Genomic DNA, 25,442 nt, shown 5'->3' with positions numbered 1-25,442 from the left:
AATATAGCCTGATGAACTATATTCATTCGAGACATGACCAACATGTGCTTGGGAGTGAATGTGGTGTTGCAGCAAGCCTAAAACTTACCTAGATGCCAGAAGAGTTCTAGAACCAAACATAAGGATTAAAATACTATAGGAGTATTTTAAGGTGCGATAGCAACCGAAACGGAAACTTACCCAAAATCCATTCTTCAAGAATCAATCATGTAACTATAATACATTGGAAGTATTATAGATTTGATGCCTATTAACTATCCCTTTACCATCACCTCACGTAGATAGCATGGCTGGATTCCATCTTCCTGGCGACCTGTACGTTCCCAACCAAGGAGATGATGGATGGATCGAGCCAGAGCCAGAAGGAAAGCATGAAATTCCTTTGGACGATGACTTTTCCGAACCATTTCCTGAAGAGACTGACTCGGAACCCGAAGTCGAGAACCTACCTTAAGTGGCCCCAAATACCAAATCCTAACCCTCGAGTTGAATTCCAAGGTCCAACACCTATGTGGGTCGAGAGTTTGAATAGGTGGAGCCACGAGCAAGGCCAACCCCTCCTATACAACGGAAACCGCAACTTCTACAATCTGAACGAAAAATGCCCCGCGGACAGGGCCCTTCCAATCCTGATGCGCCGAGTGGCTCGTAATGTGGAGCTAGGTATGGCAACCCTTCAGCGAACTGTGGAGCTCGAAGCGGATTGGAACACCAGCACAGATCGCATTCGTCGCCTTGAGATTGCTCATGCGAGAGCTGCAAGGAACAATGAAGCTCTGCAGCGAGAGTTAGCTACAACCCGAGCCGAAGTCATAGACCTCCGAGCCCGCCAGTCAGAGTACGAGAGACTCCTGCTTGGTGTGGAACGCCAGCTGGCCGAATTAAGTTTCACTTGAGGGGTACCCGTCGCCAGTAGGAAATATTCTACTCATCCTTCCTTTGGTTCAAAGAATAGCTTTCATATTTATGTTCCAAGTAGCTCTTTTCCCTGTAAACATCCTTGTCTTGCAAGTACCGATCCACGTGTTCTTGATGTTGTCAAATTATTCCTCTGTAGGTATGTTGTAGACCTACTCCTAGGTCAAATTTTCCAAACTCTGTGTAATCTCAATACCAACAATAGTGACAACAATCATATTTCAGATAAAGATTATCATTGTCAAAAGTATACCTTAGACCGGTAGCATGCAAACGAAGCAACTTCATCAAAGTCCTATCACTGTTTTGTCTTCAAAACATGTATCATAGGATGTACTTAGACGATCATTCCTTTTCCCCATCGATTTCATATCAGTCTTCATGAAAAACTTCGATGTCCTAATCGGCATGGGGTAGTTGAGCCCCAAATTGTGTTGATGTCCTTTGCTTCGAGAAAGCGATTCGTCTCAATCTTCCCTCTGACGAAGTCCTCACTGGTTACAGTGGTAAAAAAATTGTTCGAACCTTCGTAGCATTTCATGCGTCAACGGCCGGAAGTATCGGCAGAAGGTATACCATGCATTCCTGGCTTATATTGTTAACCAAGCTCAAGTAGTTAAAGTCCTCGAGAGCATCTCTAAAGTCTGCAACTTTCCTGATGTCTTCCCTAAAGACATTCCAAGGATTCCTCCCATGCCCCAAGTTGAATCCTCTATCGAATTGATCTCCATGTTGTCTAGAGCCGGCGAAAATGTGAGAGTTACCCACCCAGCTCAATGAGCTGAGCAACATGTGAACTTTGTTGTGTTCAAATCTTTCTATCCTTGCCAGGACCACATCATGGGGATGTGGGTCGAATCAATGAGAGTCAGATAGCAAAACGGGAAATCTTAATGCAAAGATAAACATTTAGGATACATCCTGAGGCAGCCACTGTTGCTCACAAGCTTCTTTTCTTGACATGTAGCAGATCATGCCTCCAAAGACACGTAAGCAGCCCACCGGTAAGACACCAATCCTCCAGATGGACTCAGCTACGTTCCAAGCTACTGTCACAGCAGCCGTAGCAGCCGCCCTAGCTGTTCTTAACGCTAACAACCCAAATGGGAATGGGAACAGTTTCCACACCTCGAACTATAGCAGCACACCAGGAAACCAACAAGGGCTTATCCAGGAGGGCACTCCAACTCCCAAACCTAAGAGCGTCAAACGAAAATTCTGGAACAAGAGGGAGCGCAAGTTGTCTCAGAAACTTGCCAAGAGACAACAACCCGTGATAACTCCTATAGCCACAACATCCGCCAAACCAGTGCCAACGCCAGTGCGGTGATATGCTGGAAAACTTCCAAATTGCGACGAATGCAACTTCCACCACGTAGGAAAATGTTGTGAATCGCGATGTAAGAACTACAACGGGCAAGGACACACCACTCGTTACTGCAGGGCATCGGCTGTGACAACCGTCAAATTTCGGTCAAGTCAAAGTCAAACAAAGTCAACAAGTCAAACCGGTCAACTCCAATAACCCTTGTATGTTAGGGTTTACGTTATGTAATCACTATACAATTCGCTATTTTAATGAGAAATCATCATTTGGAAAGTTCATGTGTTTGATTTTCCTTAGCCTTAATAGTGCTAAACAACGAACCAAAGCGATAAAACACTATTGCACAATCGTCGGGATTGTGTAGGACACTAAATCATGGCTTAAAGGGGGTTTATGGACCTTGCGTTGCGAAGCCGGACACTCAAAAAGATCACAAACGAAACCTCTCTCAATCTCTTTCACTCAATCTCTCTCTATTAAAATCTCTCCCAAATCTCTCCCGAATCTCTCTCAAAAGTTACTTTAACTTTTTGTAATCATTTGGGTCATCTCGACCCTTAACCGGGTCAAAAACCACTTGAAACGGGGTAAAAACGGGTAAAATAACCTTAAGGAACCAAAACCCTCCTATTAGAAGCGAAAACTCTCATGAGAAGCCTCTCAGGACCGAAGCCTCTCATGAGAAGCCTCTCAGGACCGAAGCCTCTCAGGACCGAAGCCTCTCATTAGAAGCCTCTCAGGACAGAAGCCTCGCATGAGAAGCCTCTCAGACAGCCCATGCGAGAGGTCTCGCAGACGGCCCCTTTTTACCGGTTTTTCGACTACGACTTCGTTTTAACTCCGTTTTTCATTATTTTAACGTGGGATTTTCACCCAAAACTTTATTTTATAAACTAAGGCCCCAAAATATATAAATCTCCAGGGTTTTTATAAAAATATATTAAAAAAATTAGTGGTTGAACTAATTATTGAGGGAATATTTGTTTTTCCTTAATTTATGGCAAAAGCAAACCACCACCACCTCACTCTATGATCAGCCACTCTTTCCCACTACTCCTTGTCACCTTAGTGGACCTTTACACCCAATCTCCAGCTCTTCCCACGTTCTAAGAGTTGGACGATTGATCCTCTCTCCTCATTCTCCATAAAGTCCTTTCATTCTACACTTAACAACCAAAGAACACTCTCCAAAATTCTCTCATCTTTTCTCTCAACTTCAAGGCTTTCTCCAGGGATTTCTTTCTTCAATTAGTAAGTATCTTCATCATTCATATAATTATTACACTCCATTATACTCAAATCAATGATATCTTACACAAATTTCATCTTATTCGGTGTTAGATTCTCGAATCATCAAGACATCTTCTTAGTGTTCTTGGGTTGAATACTTCCTCTCTCTCACTTTCATCTACTGAAACCACATAAGGTGAGTTCATACCCCTACATTTACATGTTTTTCTTAAGTTTTAAGGGGGGAATACAAGGAAAATCATCAAGAACACAATTAAACTTTTTCTATCAGATTACATCAGAAAATATGAACTTTGATCACGGACTGTTTTGGTCAACTTAAATATTTTAGTTTTCAAAACTGTTCCAGGTGCAAGTAGCTCAAACTCTTAGCTTTAAAATGGCTACTTGCACATCTCCATATGATTTTTCTACAATTTATGGTGATTTTTACAAAACTGTATATCATTTCAGAGGCAAACCCGGACCAGTCTGTGATTATGAACATTTTCACCTCTGTTAGAGATCACTAAAAATCATGATAAAATTTACGAAAAAACTAGACTCACAAACTCTCAGAATTTGCGGATTTTGATTTAGAGCTTTGATGATTTTTCTATAAATTTTCTAAGAACAGTAACAGAAACTGTATACAACAAAAAGTTGCTGTCAATTTCATTTCACCTTGTAACATGTTGAGCAAGGTGTATATCTTTATGTGATTATATGTTATTGCAATATATGACATTTTATCTTAATATTTAGACACACATCAGTTTACAAATGGATTTGGACATATAAAATATAAAGAATAACAAGTGATTATAATCAAAGTACAACCGATACATTCAAACATTTAATAAACTATTTTGAATATAGTTTGCATACATTACTACGTACTACCCTTGGTTGATAAACTATAATAGGTATAGTTTATGATACATTACATAACACATACATTTAAAAAGGGTACATTTATACAAAGGATATTTTCATTAAGCAAGGTACGGCCATACGGTACCAAGTTTTCATAACACGTAATTCCGTTAATGACTTTATGAAATATTACATAACACATACATTTAAAAAGGGTACATTTATACAAAGGATATTTTCATTAAGCAAGGTACGGCCATACGGTACCAAGTTTTCATTACACTACACGTAAATTCGTTAATGACTTCTGTGAGACATTCGATTCAATTTACAAATAAGTCTTGTATTATAACCAGAGTCTCCTCGAGGGAGAGCGTGATACTTGTGTATAGATCTATATTGGGTTTGAAAAACCCACACCTAAACTGCATGCAACAGTTAGACCGATAGGTCTGGGGTGACAAATGTCATAACATTTCCGACGCCTGAAGAACGTCGTTTCAGGCCAACTAGGTCATAGCATGGTTATAATAACTCACATGTGGTATTAACAAACATAGAATTTACGGGGATTTCACTAAAATCAAACGAGTTTATGTCGATTTAAACTTGCATTGTTTTACTATAAGGAACGAACACTACTTGTACATTTCGGTCTTTGGGTTTTAAGACTACATTTACACATTAAGGAAAATATTGGATTTTCTGGAACGAACACTACTTTTACAAGAAAAGGCTTTAATAAACTCACATAAAGTATTAATGAATATTGGAATTTACGGGAACTTCATTAAAATTAAACGAGTTTATGTCGATTTAAACTTACATTATTTATTATAAGTAAGAAAAGTTACTTATACATTTCGGTCTTTGGATTTAAGACTACATATACATTTTAAGGAAAATATTAGATTTTTCTAAAACAAATACTACTTTTACAAACGAAGGGCTTTTAATAATACCAAACAAAAGCTTATGAACTCACCAACCTTTGTGTTGACACTTTTTCAAACAACTTGTATTCTCAGGAAATCATTAAACAGGTAACCAAGTGCTTTTGAGGATGGGACGCTAAGGCGTCTACTATTTCATATTTTGTCAACATATTGTAATTGATTCGTAAACATGTAATTCATACAATGATGTAACTTTTTCAATTATATATATGTTGGTTGTGTTTGCTTGAATTACTATTACAATTGTTGTTATGATACTATACATGAAGTCCGGGGGTCCACCCCCGGACATTTCCGCCATCCTTGGTTTGGGGGTGTGACACCGGCACAGCCAAACACCTCGATTACTGGTTTAAAGATGGGACATGTTTGCTACAGTTGTGGCGAACCTGGACATTTCGAAAGAAATTGTCCAAGGGCTAAGAATGGCCAGGAAGCTCGCTTCGCAAAGACCCCGACTCAACACATCACTTCCACTACCGACGCTAGCATAGTTCAAGTGTGTTGTACATGTGGCGAATTGGGACATTTCAAAATAGATTGCCCAACAGAGAAGAACAATGAGGAAACAGGAGGAGTCTGACCTCAGGGAATGAGGAAGCATCAAATAACCCTGCTATGTTATGGTACGTTTTCGAAAACCCCTATAATTGCTCATAATCGTGATTACTTACTCGTCCAAATTGAATCACGACGTTCTTATAAGATTTAAAGCCCCGATGAGTAAATTATGACAACTTAGTGAGTACGCTAGGGTCAGTTGTAGTTATACACGGATTGTGTACACCAAGGAATCATAGGAAGATCTAGTAAGAACCATTTCATAAAAAGATCATAGTTTCAAAACGTCAGGACCCTCGTGTTAGTAGTACCCACCAATTTCGAATCAAACACAGAAAACACCAGAGACATTCATCTAGGGGTAAAATTGGCAATATTGTCATGCTGGTCCATGTTGTCACAGATTTCATGCATTGTCTTCAAAAAATCATAATAAATTCATCAGAACACCAAATGCCAAAATTCTAAAGCTTATAGTTATATTTGGATGTATAGTTTCCCACATACGATGGGATTGTTGTAATTCTTAGTAGATTAGTACAGTTTTTTCCAATAGTGTTGAGTGCTACAGAAAGTGACAACTTAAAGCTATTAACTTGTAAATTTAATATAAAATCAACCAAAAATCATTAGAACAAGAACTTTATATTTATAAAAAGATAAAAGGTGGACACTTACCAATGTTGTTTTATCGAATCTTAATAATGGGTTGAAAGGAAAGAAAAAAGATCCCAAACAGAGCACTACAATTAAATAGAAAATAAGGAAATATGTACATAAGTTTTATAAGAGTAATACAATAAAGCACAACCTAAATAATGTTATAATTATTGTGTAGGTTCTCGGAAAGGTAATGATCCACGTAGCTCAAGCTAGCTAATTTTCAAGTTCAATGAGGTGAGTTACACTAACTCTCCTATTATGTAGGCATTACTTGTTTATGTTATTGTTCACGGATACCATAATCCGATAGAGTGAACAAGGAAAGGCAGAATGTAGTTTGTTCTCTACTGAGACAAGCAGACAAGATTCATTTATGCGTTCTCGATTCATTAATTGTTCTTATATATTAAATCACATGTAATTATATGATTTAATCACATATGACTTATATGCATAAGATTCATTTTTGTGTTTTCGATCAATAGTTGTTCTTTGTCCATATTAATCATATGTGATTAAATACATAATATGACATATGATTAAATACATGATAACAACTTTTGAATTGAGAATGTGAATTTGAATCTTATTCACATAAATCATATGTGACTAGATACGTATAATCACATGTGATTAAACACACGATAACAATTATTGAATCAAGAACACGGAAATGAATATTGTCCACATAAATCATATGTGATTAGATACATATAATCACGTATGGTTATATATATATATATATATATATATATATATATATATATATATATATATATATATATATATAATCACATATGATTTATGTGACTAAGGTTCATTTTTGCGTTCTCTATTAAATAATTGTTTTTTCCATTTTAATCATATGAGATTAAATATATTTTATCAGATGTGATTATATGATTCTAATAACATATGATTTTAATTGGAAAAAACGAATCATGTCTATATAAATCATATGTGATTAGATACATATAACCAAATGTGATTATATACACGATAACAAATATAGAATCAAGAACGCGAAAACAAATCTTTATCCACATTAATCATATGTGATTAAATACATCTAATCACATGTGATTATACGGATCTAATCACATATGATTTATGTGGACACAATTCATTTTTGCTTTGTCGGTTTAATAGTTGTTCTTGTGTATTCTATCACATGTGATTATATGTATAATCGGATGTGATTAAGTACAGGAGCACAACTATTGAATCGAGAAAGAAAAAATAAATCTTGTCCACCTCAAATCATATGTGATTATATATACATATAATCACATGTGATTAAAGACACAAAACCAATTATTAAATCGAAAACACAAAACTAGATATTGTATACATAAATCATATATGATTAAATACATAGAATCACAGGTGATAATATGTATCGAATCACATATGATTTATATGGATAAGATTCATTATCACATTCTCGATTTAGTAATTGTTCTTTGTCAACTTTAATCACATGTGATTAAGTACATCTAATCACGTTTGATTATATGTATCTAATCACATATGACTTATATAGACAAAAAAAATGATGTCTATATAAATCATATGTGATTAGATACATATAATCACATATGATTATATATACACGAGAGCAACTATTGAATCGACAACAAAAAGATTAATATTATCCACAAATATCATATGTGAGTAGGCACATATAATCACATGTGATTATATGTATTTAATCACATATGATTTATGTGGACAATTTTCATTTTTGTGTTTTTTGTTCAGTAGTTGGTCTCGTGTATTTAGGTGGGTGGTAGTGATGGGTTGTGGAGGTAGGTGGGTGGTGGTTGTGGTGGGTGGTGGTTTTGGTGGGTGGTGGGTGGGGGTGATGGTGATGGTGGCTGGTGGTGGAAGTCGGTGGTGATGGGTAGTGGTGGTGGGTGGTGGGGGTTGTATGTGGTGGGTGGTTGTGATGGAAGTGTTGGGTTTTGAGCATTCTAACACTCCTATGGTGTACATGCAACCCTATAAACCTTGGATCTATGTTTTCTCTATTATACATGCAAATATTAACTATTCCAAGGTTTCATCCTAACTAGCATATTATGAAGCACCTATACTACAAAGTTCTAGTTAGATGACATACCTTTTGATGTAGCTTGATGTCTTCAAGCTTTAAGAGCTTAGCCCCAATAGTGTGGAAACCTCAAATGGAATCACAAATCACCAAAACACCTTGGAAGAACTTGAGAGAATATGTATGCACACTAAAATCGGCCCACTCTTATTTTCACACACTTGTTCTAATTTTGTGAGCCAAGGACCCCTTTATATATTATGGAGGATTAGGGTTACATCCATGTAAACCCTAATACCCATGACCTTTCATTTACATAGGATCCATGGGTTAAAAGCTCCATGGACCATCCATGAAAGCTTAGCCCAACCTAAATGAACTTGGCCCATTCCATATATATAAGAGTCCATATTTAATTAGTTCTTTTTGATCACTTAATTAATTCTAAATTAATTCTTAATCAATACTAATTAAATAATATGATTCCATATTAATATGTTAGAACTTATAATATATTAATATAAATCATAAATATACTATTCTCAAAAGACTATCCATATAAATTGTGTCGGTGAAGTGCAACCCAAATGGACCATGCCGGGTCGGGTCAAGTACATACCAAATATAGTTATGGACTTAGACATTAATCCAACAGTCTCCCACTTGGATAAGTCTAAAACTATTATTGAGTATGACTTCAAAACCTAACTGGCAATCGTAGCTCTTAAAGCCGCTGTCGAACTCTGACCTTGTCAATGACTTGTCCATTAGATAAGGGATCATATATTCCTCCATTCTAGATATCATATGGACTGAGACATGGATTATAATCATTCTCTCTGTCCATTTGTTGTTTCCCGATTTTCAATTTATGATGATTGACTGATTGAACAAATCAAATCAGTCCTGGCTTGGCCAAGCACTCACATGTGTCATCGCTAAATCATCGAGGGGCCCACAGATATCGCTTTTATCCCGAAGGTAAAAGGAATGGATAAACTTCGACTCATATGGCTTGTTCTAATACTTGTTGAATCATACATAAAGGCACGTTTTATAACATCGAGTTACCAAATGCATTTTCGTGCAATCAATGTATAACCAACTCATAGTAACAACTCATATCTCTAGGTTTGAAGAATATAAGATATTATTGTCTCATGATCACTCGTGATAAAATCCATGAAGTGATTCAAATGAGCGCGGGTTGAATCCAATACTCAGAACTTATGAGCACTCATGAGTGTTGTAGCACCACTTTGTCCACCAACTTGGACCTCTACAAACCAACCCATGACAGTCTTGATTCATATCTACTTCCAACATATGACCGACTGTGGATGGTTTAAATAACTTAATCATTCAGGAAGAGCGACTTAGTTATTCTGGAAGTCAAAACACGCAAAGTGAAACACAAGAATAAATGAATCAAATATGGTATCAAACCCTATGAATATAAATAAACACTTTTATTTATCACCATACTGATTACTCATTATTCATTGTTTCGGTTTTATCAACTTTATACCTGAATTAAAAACACTAGTTGTCCCATGCTCCAAGCATTTACACTATGTTTTTCTAAACAATAGCTTTGACATACACCAAGTATGCACTTTATGTTTGTCTATGATCCTTACTTTGTGAAATAAACCAATTGAACATAATTTCAATGATTCTAATTTCACACTCCCAAATCCTTATCGAAAAATGTGAGAATTTCAAATTCCTATCATTTATCGAAATCTGTTTAGATTTTAAACTTATATGCACTGACCCTCCTGTAATGAATATATACAAAGTCACAAAGACTTGTCAACAGTCATTATAATGTATTCCAATGGAGATCAACTCCATGGAAACTAAGTCTCATATTCAAAGTACATTGCTTTGGACATGCTTCTTGCATTTAGTTTTCTAATCTTACACAGATAACTTCCACCTATGGAGACAACTCCATATTCTCATTTTGACTATCACTTCTGAATAAGAGATGCCTCTTTTCAGAATATGTCAATATGGTCCTTCCAAAATTAGCACTATACTTCCAACTGTCCCTGAGCAACCAATCTTTGGTAAACCTCAGATTGTCCTCGACAATTGCTTAATCATTTTAGTCATACCCAACTCTAGACCTTTTCCCTTCTTAATGCCTCTGGGCATTTGGAAAAATTTAGAAATGACAAATATTATAGCACATGCAATCGATCCTGTACCCAAAGCAAATGGTACACGATTCATGATGTCTCACATAAAGACATGATTCTATACCAGTCTTTTGCTACAATATTTTTATTTGCCATGTTTTCAAAATTTGACTATGAAGAGGGATGCCGTAATCATAATCGAATTTTGAGAACGCAATATATAGAATTTCCTTAAGTTGAACCAATCCAACATGAAATTCATATATATATTCTTGACTAAAGATGATTAAGGTCTCAATCTAAGCCTTTAGAACTGAAATGAAGTATATCCTCTCCCTTAATTATAGCAAAACAACTTTTTCAATCCCTGCAGCCTCACGAATTGAAACTTTTGTTTTCTATAATTAACATTGCTAACTTGCAACACTAACAATAATTATCATGCTCCCACTAACATGATGATTATTAACAGAACACTTATGCTCCCACTAGCTTTGACATGTACTCAGAAATCAGCTGGACTTCTAGAAATCAATACTTTATTGACTTTCTTACAAAAGTTCAGATTTCTGATACGAGATGCTTTGATAAAACTTTATGAAAATCATACACCTTTCCTTAGATAGCATGCATGTGTGTCTTAAACAATTTCAGAACTATGAAAAGGGATGCCGTAATCATAGTCTCAATTGTTTAGACCTTTTGCCATCTGCTTCAAATCTACTTGGTGGAAGTGTTTCCTCACCATCATTTTCATGAATCGGAGAGAAACCTTATGACCCTTAGATTTTATGGTGTATGTGTTCTTATCCATGTGAATCATCAAAACCATAGTCACAAGACAAGGATAATGACAAATCCAAACTCATATGGACTGAACTTATGCAATCTTAACTTCTTGCCACCTGGCAGTACAGGGCCTGCCATTGCTTCCAAGTTGTTATGCAACCAACTGAGAACTTTCAGAACTCCTATGCAAAGCCAACTTTAACTGGAATGGGCACAAAATATGTCAACACGATAGGTTATAAACCTCAAGTCGTGTGCTAGTGAAGAACCTCAGGTTTTATTCTTGATTAGTTCTTGAAATTATTTTTAGGAACTTTAAGACTCCCACTGTCCTCTTGACATATAAGACTATCTTGCCAAATATTCAAGAGATAATGCGGATTCTTTATCAAGACAAACACTTCACACAATTGGCCTTAGTTGGTCTTTGTTTTATCCAAAACATCACAACTTACCAATTTCAAATGTACAAGAGTAGGACACTTTTACTCTTACATTTGACAAGTGTTTTAAACCTTTCTTTAAGATATGTCACTCAAGTTACAATCTTGGAGTATGACTCTACGAATTGTTTTGGAACGAAGTATGACTCATCTTCCTGATCTAACCATTTCAACAATTCATGACTCCTCTTCTTAGTCATAAGAATGCACTAAGATGACCTTTAGAGGACTAATTGTGATATGATTTCTAAATCATTAAGATGATCACAAACATGATACTAAAGTACTCTCCCATCTTTTCATATTTGAGAAACTTTTATCTTTTTGCCTAATTTGATTCTTCCCATTCGTTCTGCCATACATTGAGACTTTTCCGATGTTTCAGAATTATACTTAAACTTGTAAGTATAACCATATTTACTAAACTTTAGTAAATCAAATAGTCTTAACGAGCTTTGTGGTGGACATGACCACTGCACAAGAATGTGTACTCGATCCCTTTAGTCCTTCACTTGAATCACACATCCATGTGAACAAGTAATTAGTCTTGATTTTCCAATGCTTGAAAGTTCTCATTCATCATACTATTCAACTTGCATGATTCCAAGTTTCGGTCCAATTGAAACTTGGGTGATGAGGAACTTTCCTGATTTGGTAAATTTAGACACTACCACAAATGAAAGAATCAAATCCATTTTCCAATATTGCTGTCAGTGGAATCATATAAGCAACAATTTTCCACAAATGCCATTGTAAGGATACTTCAAATAAATAAAATTAAACAATTTTCTTTTATTTTAAAACTTTGCGGAAAAACTTATCCTTACAATCCACATGGAAAATTGTTGTTATCTAATCCTTAGCAATATATCATAACTTCTTAAGCAACTGCTCAAAATTCTGATGCGATCGAAATCCACCTTCGCGATCAGAATCAGCATATACTTCCTTTAAGATTTCTCTCTATTCTTTGATTCTTAAAACATCAACATGTGACCCAGTCACATCATGTAATGAGGATCTCAAAATAGAACTTAACAGAGTTAGATAATGGGCTCTACCTGATGTAGAGTCAAACTTATTGACTTTAACATCCTTAGGTAAATTTGGCAGCTTTGCAATCAACGCCCCTTCCTTTGGCAAAATAAACATATGGACCCTTTGGTAATGGGACTATCTCAGACTTAGCCTTTCTCTTTACCATTTGGTCAACCGGCTTGACTATGGCCAATCCCTTTCCATTGGGAAGAGAATGCTTTTTCTGGATTTCTAGTGTCACCATTGTCACTGTCCATAAAGTTTTTGGGAAGTTAATCTTCTAATCAAATTTGCTTTACTATCGTTCCAAATCATTGCTGATTCAGCAGCACCAAGCAAATAGATATGATCATTAAGGTTCATGTCATAGTCTGTTTCATAGTAGTCCCAAAGGAACTCACTATGTGACTTAGAAAGTGATTGAACATCCAACTTTCTCAAGACTTTGACACCCAACTCTCCCGACTTGTCAATATGTGACTTCATCTATAAGATGTGATCACACATAGACCTTGCTTGCCATTAGGGCTTGAGTGACCTTGAACTTGTGGGTTAGGGAGAATAATTGGAGGAGGTGGAGGAAGAGAAGTATGACTTCCATGAGCCAAACTCGGGAAGTCATATTCATTAGGAAATCTTGGTTTGGGAAGATCATTGTTGTCTAAACCAGACATCAACAATGGGAGAAATTCACGTAAAGTTGATTTAAGTCCTTAATATAACACTCAATATGATATATTAAGGCTAGGACCCAACAAACTATTTTATAACTTGGAAGAGGGATGCCGTAATCCAAGCTATAAAATATTTGAAGGTAGGTGAATGACGATTCACCAATTTCCACCAAGATAAACGAAATGTATTATTAGGTTTTAATTGGTTTTGAAACTCCTAGATTCTTTTGAGATTCATTAAACTTTTCAATGGCATGTTTCAATCTCGAGTGTGCCCTTCAGGTTTTGTGACTGGGATGCCGAGGATCACAAAACAAGGTGTGAAGTAACCATGCAAATATACTTGGTACCCTTAATATTTACCCCTCAATCGATGTGCCGGTTAACCACACACGCTCCAACGATACTATGATAAACATTAAGTTACCCTTTGCCTACCTTGTTAAGTCCAGGTTAGTGTGCCGGTTAACCACACACGCTCCACTAACAGCTTAAACAAAGTGCAAAGTGTAATTTCATAGATTAGCACCTTATTCACATTTTCCTAAGTAACTAAGATTGGGAATTTATAAACAGTTTAGTTACTTAGTATTTATCATTAATACTTTTAATGAAGGGAGAATTATAGTCCTTGTCCTACCTTTTCGGCTAACGACCCTCCACCAGTCAAGGAAGCGGTGGGTGAGAATGGACACCCATTAAACTGTCATTTTATAGGCAGTAACCTTATACCCCCCTTATAGACCGGCTTCGTGAATGAGGCCTACTAATGGTAAGACGACTTGCTCTTATACATATAATATATTAAACTTTTAATATTATAATAGTATAAGGGTATATTTTAGATATTTAAAATACTTGGTGGTTTAATCTATTAATTAAACTAGACTTTTAATTTAATTAAACTCAAACCATGTATTTATGGATTAATTATACTCTTTTAATTAAACGCTTTAATTAACTATTAATAAAGTCCATGAGAGTTAATTTGAACTATTCAACAAAACATCATAATTCCAATTATTAAACTCAAAATTAAAACCATTTAATTAATTGTTTAAGTTATGAACCCAAGAGTTTTAGAATTCAATTCTTTTTTTTTATAAAAAACTTTTCTCAAATTCCAAAACTTGAGGGCAAGTTTTGTAATTCTTGAAAACCTTTGGATTCCATAACTTATGGAATTAATGGTGTTTTATGATGAAACTTTCCATGTTCTATAACTTAAGAACAAGTTATGGAATTCTTTAAAACATTAACACCAAATTTTGTAACTCCATAAAAACTTTGAATCAATTTTTTTTTTTAAAAACTTTCATATCCATAACTTATGGAAGTTTCAAAAACCCTTAAGATCACAACTTTAAAAAAACTTTTGAGCTCCAAAATTTTATGACAAAATATGTAACTCCTTAAAACATTTAGATCAAACTTTTAAAACTAATAAAATAATCATATCATTTTATCTTTTACTAAATTTGACCTAATTCAACTCATATAACAAATGATTCAAATTTTACAAATAATTCGTTTTTCACAAAACAAGTAATTATCTTAAAATTTGACAAACGTCATGTTTTTTTTTCCTTTTTTTTCAACTTGAAAATAAAACATTTGCATCAATATAACAGAAAATTTGATACCACTATTGGGTTTTGAGCATTCTAACACTCCTATGGTGTACATGCAACCCTATAAACCTTGGATCTATGTTTTCTCTATTATACATGCAAATATTAACTATTCCAAGGTTTCATCCTAACTAGCATATTATGAAGCACCTATACTACAAAGTTCTAGTTAGATGACATACCTTTTGATGTAGCTTGATGTCTTCAAGCTTTAAGAGCTTAGCCCCAATAGTGTGGAAGCCTCAAATGGAATCACAAATCACCAAAACACCTTGGAAGAACTTGAGAGAATATGTATGCACACTAAAATCGGCCCACTCTTATTTTCACACACTTGTGCCAATTTTGTGAGCCAAGGACCCCTTTATATATTATGGAGGATTAGGGTTACATCCATGTAAACCTTAATACCCATGACCTTTCATTTACATAGGATCCATGGGCTAAAAGCTCCATGGACCATCCATGAAAGGTTAGCCCAACCTAAATGAACTTGGCCCATTCCATATATATAAGAGTCCATATTTAATTAGTTCTTTTTGATCACTTAATTAATTCTAAATTAATTCTTGATCAATACTAATTAAATAATATGATTCCATATTAATATGTTAGAACTTATAATATATTAATATAAATCATAAATATACTATTCTCAAAAGACTATCCATATAAATTATGTCGGTGAAGTGCAACCCAAATGGACCATGCCGGGTCGGGTCAAGTACATACCAAATATAGTTATGGACTTAGACATTAATCCAACAGGAAGGTGGAAGCGGTTGGTGGTGATGGGTGGTGGTGGTGGGTGGTGGTGATGGGTGTTAGTGATGGGTGATTGAGGTGGGTGGTGGTGGTGATGGTGGTGTGTAGTGTTGGTGGTGGCTGATGGTCGTGGATGGTGGTCCTGGTTGGTGGTGGCGGGTGGTAGTGATGGTATTGGGTGGTAGGTGGGGTGGGGGTGATGGGTGGTGGAGGTGGTTGGCGAGACGGGTGGTGGCGGAGGGTGGTGGTGGATGGTGTTGTTTGGGTGGTGAGTGGTATTGGTTAGTGAAATTTTTACTTTTTTTTATTTATATTAATATTATTTGATGATCTTAATTTAAAAAAATTGTGTTGTCCAAATTTGTTCTCAAATCTTCTCGCAATATGAAATGTTCTCGATTGAAATCTCTTTTGTGTGTGTGTGTGTGTGTGTATATATATATATATATATATATATATATATATATATATATATTATTTATGTGGAGAAGATTCATTTTTTCCAAATAAATCATATGTGATTAGATATGTATAATCACATTTGATTAAATGTATTTAATCAAATATGATTAAGGTGGATAACAAACAATTATTGATTAGAGAACACCGAAATGAATTTTGTCCACCTAAATCATGAGATCATATACATATAATCACATACGATTTATGTAGACAATATTCATTTTCTAGTTGTCGATTTAATAATTGTTCTCATGTCTTTAATCACCTGTGATTAAGTATATATCTAATCACATATGATTTATATAGAAAAAAAATTCATTTTCGCTTTCTTGATTAATAATCTTGTCATGTATATGTGATTATATGTATTTAATCATATATAATTTTGTGGATAAAATTTATTTTCACGTTTTTCATTCAATAGTTGGTGTTCTGTATTTTAATCTCATATGAATTATATTTACAAAGAAAACTTATTAAATCGAAAACACAAAAATAAATCTTTTGCACATAAATCATATGTTATTAGATAAATGTAATCACATGTGATTATATATATTTTATCACATGATTTATGTAAACAATATTTATTTTCATGTTTTTGATTCAATAGTTGGTCTCATGTATTTAATCACATGTGATTATATATATTTAATTGCATATGTTTTCAATTCAATAATTTGTTTCGTGTAATTAATCACATATGATCACATATATTTAATCACATATGATTTACGTGGGCAAAATTCATTTTCACATTCTTTATTCAATAGTGGTACTCGTGTATTTAATCACTTGTGATTATTTATATTTAATCTCTATGATTTATGTGGAGAATATTTGTGCTTAATGTATGTATTGAATAGTTTTTCTCCTGTATATAATCAAATGTGATTATATATATATATATATATATATATATATATATATATATATATATATAAACAATTTCTTCAACCTTAACATTTGGCTAGCCTATTTTGATTGTTCCGTTATTTTTTATTCTATTTATTTAAATTATGTTTATATTGTTATAATATGTATAATTTAAGACATTTTCCTATAACTTTTAATTTCATATAAATTAGAATATACTTTTGAGACCACATAATTTTTATCGACATTATGATGCAAGCTTTTAACATAATCCAACATAAACATACAAGTCATTAGTATTTTTTTATCAGAATATGGTTGTTTATGTCATTATAAATATTTGTTTTACGTCTCCTCTCCAAAAGAAAAACATGTTAATTTTTGGTATTTTTATTGACAAATATGTGTTTATATAAATTTTTGATAACAATATAATCAATCATTTTTTACAAACGAAACTCTACGGATCCAATAGTAATATATGTTTATATTATACTTTTGGAGGTACAACTTTATATATTAAACAACTGTGTAAATAGTTATTTTTATTTTTGATTATATTTGTTCTCTCAATATCCACATTCTTGGCTCCGTTGTTGATTTGAACATTTACCCATGACTATTTTAACTGTATAATTGTATTCCAATAGTCATATTTGTTTAAATTATAATTTTGGAGGTAAAACTTTATATATTAAACAACTTTGTGTAAATAGTTATTTTTATTTTTGATTATATTTGTTCTCTCAATATCCACATTCTTGGCTCCGTTGTTGATTTGAACATTTACCCATGACTATTTTAACTGTATAATTGTATTCTTGCATAATTCGCATGATTACGCATAGTGTATATATATATATATATATATATATATATATATATATATATATACATATATATATATATAAAGTTTAGATAACAATTATTAATTAAGGAACCAATGAATTTAAAACGATCGACTACCAAATGATGGCTTGTAATTTTGTACATTAGACACGCATGCACAGGATTTTACCAAGAAACCCACTTCATTTTTTAGTTTTAGATTTTTTAGTCCATGTTTTTTATCGAAAAAAACCTAATATACTATTGTTTGTGATTTTTCATTCTTTTTAAATAGAGATCTATATTGATATATAAAAAAACAATTTTTTTTTTAAAACTACTTTGTTTTCCTTATTTTTGAAAAGTTGAGGTTTGTTTTTTTAACGAAGTAATTAATAAATATTTACAAATTCATATTTTTTGGTAATCTTTAAATATAGTGTAACATCTCAAAATTGCTAGTAAATTTTTTCATATTTAAAGTAATAAAACCATTTTGTAAGTTTCATAAGTCTAATAATCCAAAACATGAGTTTGTAGTTTTCATAAAAACATTAGAGAAATCCTAAAATTACAAAGGGCTATAAAATAATTTACTTATTATCGGGGATGCCTTCTAGTCAAAATCCATATGAAGTTTACCTTCCAAGTATGTTGAAACCATAAGCAGTTATAGATGATTTCCTATACAAATTCGTTAGATAAAATAAACCATATTTTTATATAATAAACAACTCAAATTCGAGAAAAGTAAAAGACAAGCATGCATACAAAAAATCAAAAAACAAAAAAAATCATTGAATTAGTCAAAGAAAAGAGCCGAGAAACCAATCATATACCTGAAACCGCTATGAAGAAGCATAAAGTCCATTTCCATTGTATTTCCTACAATAAATACATCAGTCAGAGTAAGTCAGAGTAACAGATGCAGAAAATATATATTTTCATGATACATGGATCTATGCACAATGAAAAATGATGTAAAAATCAAACCTGTGAGATAAAAAAACGTGAGAAAATTAAGATGAACAATCAAACCTAATAATACAGAAAAAATATGAAAATCATCAAAAAAAAAAAAACTAGGAACTCAAAGGAATGGGAATAAACCAAATCTAGATCATCTTTTGTATTTTGAACTCCAAGGATTTGAGATGGCTCCACATCTGCATCATATTCAAGGAGTATTTGAAAGAAATATACATACCTTTTTGGCATAAATGAAGTTGCTAGTGAGGGATGCAGGAGAGGGGGGTGAGTAGATATTGAAGAAACATCGATTATAAACCTTGTAAAAGAAAACATCGTGCGTAAGCTTTATGATATATCGATCACAGAGGATTCTCACCTTGGGACCAGTGGCCATCTGAGAATTTTCTTTGTCATCATATGCGCTAGGGTTTGGTTTTAGTGATAGAAAGGCAATCTAAATGAAATCTTCATTCTGATATGTTCGATCAAATCCCCCTCTATCCCCACCAACATGAACCAAATATCGCTGATACAGAATATAGTTTAGAGGATTTCGCCTGTGGGGGAAGTGAATGTGGCGATAATGGTTTTGAGTAGAGAAACAAAGGGAGAGAGACCGGGAATATGTTTTTTTGCTGCAATTAGTTTATTTACGATAAGCGGCGACACAATGATGCGACTACATCGAATAGTTTCTTTTCGGTGAATAACTTTTTACTGACGAATAATTTTTTTTTAATGATTAGTTCTATTTTGAAAAAATATAATTCCCCAAAAAAAAGACAAAATTTAATTGATTTTTTATCAGATGGGACGTGTGGAGTTAAACATGGTTTTGTATAAGGTTTTTGATGGTGGTATTGGTAAATGGTGAATATGGGAGGTTGTGATTGCTATTGATAGTGATGGATGGTGGTGTTGTAGTTGGAGTTGGTTGGTGGTAATGGGAGGTAGACATTAGTAGTTTGAATGTCTTGTGTAGATTGTAGAAGATAATAGCAACAAGTTAAAATGACTTTTTTTAACAATATGGTGATAAAAAAATGTGTAAATGTATAAAGAATTAACTCTTATCACATTAATAAAAATTATAATCGATTGTTTCTTTTAGAACACTCTTTTAGCGGTGATTAAAGATGACTAATAGGTCACTGCAACAATAGAAAAAATAAAAGTCATGTTAGATAGACATAAAGATAAGAAAGAAAACTTGTGTATTTGTCGGTTTTCCTTACTATTTTATTAACTCGAATTTTAAACTCTTGGAGGAAAGAAATTTCCAAGTAATTCCAATAAAAAAATCAACAGTAAAGTCTCAATATTTTCATATAGTGTTTGAAAATTTCTCCAATTTCATTTAATTTATACAAAAGCACAAAATACGGTTCAATCATTTTTTACCGGTAAACTATTTTTACCTGGTTATCTCATAAAAGTTCCACGTTTTGGCCAAGTTTAAGAAAAAACTCAAGTTTTTAAAGTACAGGCTAGGCGGATCGGGTTGGTCGGGTTGAAATCTAAAAGGCAATAATGTTGTGCCATTTTAGAAAATAACTTACAAGTATGGGGGCGTAAAGTATAAAGTGTAAAAAAATAAATTTGTAGAATTTGTTTATCATGCATGGGATGTATATTAGCAATGCAAGCAAGATGAGACTTTTAGAAAAAAGGAGATGTACAAATTGTTTGTAATTGAATTATGATTCTAATTATGTGAGCTTGAAGGCGACTTAAAGTTACGTGAATAATTGATACACTTAAAATGGTTGTATTGTACATGATGAAAGGCTTGTTATCCAATGGGTTTAAAACGGTTGTACATTACACATTGTAAAACATTATTAATCAGAAACACATGATTCGGGTTAACCTAAACCCAAATAAAAGCTACGAATTAAACCCAATACCTTACCATAATTATGTTTAGGGTTCGATTTTATCGTATTAAACCCAACCCTAATTGTCTTATTCAGATTCAAGTTAATGATCTCATCGGACTTTTAAATAATATTTAGTAATTGATAGCACTTTATGTCAATTAATTTTAGTTTTAATTATTATAAATTTAGAAAACAAGTGGTGGAAAATTGGACAAACTTTTACAAAATATTTACTAATTGATAGCACTTCTATAGTAAAAATGTAAACTAATTTTAGTTTTAATTATTTTGAAATTTAGAGAACATGTGATGGAAATTTTAAATGCATATCATATACATTCACACATGGAACTACAAAATTAATATTTAATACTAAAATAACCAAAATAAATAAGAATACATGTTACCAACTATCTCCAATATATGCATCGGTAGTTTCATATAGACATTTCTCAAACAGTTGTCGTGTATCCCACAAACATATACACACATTAAACATTGTATATTACATATATCATATCAAAAAACAACCTATGATAATGAAATAACTCTAAGAAAATCATAAATCCACAGAAAAAAAAAAACTCAAACTTTACCTTACTTAGAAGCCTAGGAAAATCACAAATCCATAGAAAAAGAAATCAAAGTTTACCTTAGTTGGACGAGTTGACCATGGCAGAAGCATATGAAGATGTAGGATTAACACCGACTGGTTATGGTTATGATACCATATATCATGTTAAAGATAGTTATGGAGGCCTAGAAGCTGATTTTAGTTCTATTTCCACAAATTAAATCAACAAGAAATCATTGGTATAAATTAAAAGTAGAAAGTAGTGATAGTGTTTAGTTTTGTATGATATGATGTAGTGGATGATTGGATTAGACTAGAATGGATGAAGTTTGGAGAAATGGTGTATGTATGATCCATGAATGTTGTATAAACCTTAGAATTGATTAACTATATGTATCATAACACTGTTTGCTTATGATCCTAGTGTTATATTTTTGAAGAATAGTTCTAAATTATATCATTTTGTCTTTCTCTTATATTTTTATATGCATCTTTTTTTAAGAATGGTTGTAAATAACTTATCCATTTTATAAATTACACGGTAATGTTATAAATTAAAAGGTTAATCGTAAATGAATTATTATAAAAAATGTTGTTTGAGGGTAATATAGTCATTTTGTACAGTCAGTTGGATGTAAAAATCAAAGAAAAAGTTTCGGTCAGAAATTAACTCAGTCAGAACTTCTAACCCAGTCAGCTTCTAACCCGGTCAGCTCTAACCCAATTAACAACTATCAAACGACCCCTAAGAAAATCACGTATACTATGAAGTTCATATTGTGTAATATTATCAAAATACATGTTTGTTTATTCTTGCAGCTACAAGGTGAAGGGTGCCTTTCTATATTAAAAAAGTTTATTGATTTATCATGCTTCAATCAATTTTTCCACAAGATTGTGAAACCCAACCAACAAAAGACAATGGATTAGACTGTGTAAATTAGCTAATCAACTTTCTCTAGGCTTAACCGCCAAACACGTCAACACCTTCAAAAAGAGTAATTTCTATCTATGATGATTGTCAATGGATCCTTGAAACAAACAAACAAACAAATAAATGAAAAAAACACATTGACGACACTCATAAATGGAACCATAAGCATGAATAACATACAAACCAACATTCAGTGTCATAAAATATTCTTAAAAGGAGGAGCCTTTTATTAATATTCAAACACTAAAGACACAGAGCAAACATTCTAATGATTATATCTATTTAATATATCATCTAAAATAAGAAAAAAAAAGCTTAGCCATCAAAAGCCAAAACAGATTTCAACCATATATCTTGAGTGTATGTGCAACATCTTCACTCGCTTTGCTTGACCCGAAGCAAAATAGATTGGATTCCAAGTAACAATGTTATGGTTTATTTGACTGAAATTCAAATGAACCATCCCATACCTCTAAAGAAATGCCAGATATGAAAGGAAATATAAAGAGAACGGTTTGTGGATACCAAGAAAGTGGGTTTGTCTATTGTCCATCGTTGATGAAATTGTGTTTATTGTTAGGAAATTTCACCCATTGGATTTAAAAAATTGAATTTACTTGCAATCCATGTAAATGTACGATTGAATTGTGATTGGATGAAATCAAATGAGGGAATATATTATTGAATAGGTGAAGCTAGACCATTGGATGAGAAAATGGATGTACGGATTTTAACATATGGCTATCCAAGTGATGTTCGGCCAATCGTTTTATCACACACATATGTTGTAGTACGTTTTGTGTCGTATTTGGTAAAGCATTGGCCATTTGTACTATATGTTTTATAAGTTGTCTTTAAGCCACTATTTTAAGCGGTGCTATATTTTGTTGTACACCAACCTTTATCATTTCTATTTAAGACATTGAGATGAATGGTTGATATATATACTAGTAGCGTACCCGCGCAATGCGGCGGCGGCGATTTGTTTCATTCCAACGATTAGTTTCCGAACGAAAGTTAGTGTCATTTCAGCTGTCGTCAAATCGTTTCATTTCGATTTGTTTCATTATGGTGATTTGTTTCTTTCGGCGATCTTTTGTCTTTAATCGGCCAACAAATTGTAATTTATGTCTATTACTCTGTATTTGGCACGGACGACGATTGGTTTCATTTAACAAATAATATTTTCTTTCGATATGTTGTTAAACTTTGTAGTTTAGCCTAAAAACAAAAAATGTTGTATTGTTTTTAGTTTAAATATAATATTATGTTAATTTGGTGACAAATAATAATATGTTGTTATTATAGATTAAATATGAAAGTATATTGCTATCATAGTTTGTGCGGTGTAACATTAATATTAACTCATTATAAGTATTTATGATTTATATATTACAATTGTATCATGGAAGATGTAGATGGTGTGGGTGCTGATGTCGTGGTATAAGTATTATAACTTGATTGATTTTTCAAAATATGTTATCGTAATAATATTAAATAAAAAGTGTATTGTAGTAATAATAAATATATAAAATATCTAATTATGGAAAAGTATAGCTTATATTTTTAGATTTTTTCTTATCTTATAACAGTTAAAGTCCATAATTATCGGTAAATATCTTCCCGTGAAATCAATGATGATGAATAGTTTTTTTATGATCATCTTTTTTTAGACAAATGTTATATTCCAAAAAACCACTATGTTTTTCCATAAGTATGGATAATATTTAAAATTGTATCGAAAATCACAGTAAATTAGTGGATGTCAATAAACAAGATAAATCATTTGTTATTTTTATGAAATGTATTTGATTAATCTTTAAGTTTTGACCATTTTTTAACATGAAAAACAAAGGGTAATATAAAACTTCATTATTAGTTTATAATAATAATAATAATAAAAGTAAACCACAAATCCTAATCATAACATAAATTCTAAATAGACAATTTGGTTTACATAATTGGATTCAAAACCAATTCAACGCATTAATATTTTTTTTAAGATATCTAATATTCAAACATTTTTTTAATATAAATTCATTATAATCATGTTTTAATATTATTAACAGTAAATTACGTAAAAACTATTATAGTTTGTTTTTTAAGCCATAAATCTTTCTTCTAATTTAACTGATAAGTTGTTTGTCTATAAAATAAATTTTGTTGTATATATTTCTCGTAAATGAAATGCTAGAATTCCTAATAACCTTAGGAAGAATTTCAAATCTTAATAGGCTTAGTTTTAAATACTAAATTCCATGTGGTTACCGACACCTTACTAAAACTTTAATCCAAAATTTAACTATTTTAAATATCAGAATTTAGAATTTGTGTCATAAATAGCTTTAGTTACCTAGTTTTTAAATTTCAGTGCCCATATATTTTGTGTGGTTAACAACACACTTACAAAAGATACACTCTTATGAACAATACATACATATCAAAAGTACTTCCATTAAGTTTTTATAGAACTTGGGTCATTTAACTTAGGTAATTGCATGTTACCTATCAAAATTCAATTTCAAGCAATACACACGCATAAATAGGTCACTGATAGGCACACAAATGTATAATTAGGAAATTATTTTTTATAGAAGTGTTGATCTTTCTGTGGATGTATAGTTAAAAGGGAAAAACAAAGACAAAATACATATGCGAAGCAAAATAATATATGGGAAATATGTACACTAAGACTCAGAGCATGTTCATCGAAATATTAGAAGACTTGTCGATCAGGTTACAACAACCCTATTTAATTTAACATAGAAACCATTAAAATCTAAAAAAAATGAAAACAAAACCCAAGAAACTCCAACTCAACTGGACCTACTGGGACCAAAGGGCA

Source organism: Lactuca virosa, chromosome 7 (genome assembly GCF_052849685.1).
Source record: "Lactuca virosa cultivar CGN04683 chromosome 7, Lactuca_virosa_CGN04683_v6, whole genome shotgun sequence".
NCBI classification, from domain to species: domain Eukaryota; kingdom Viridiplantae; phylum Streptophyta; class Magnoliopsida; order Asterales; family Asteraceae; genus Lactuca; species Lactuca virosa.
Note: the sequence above shows the minus strand (reverse complement) of the source record.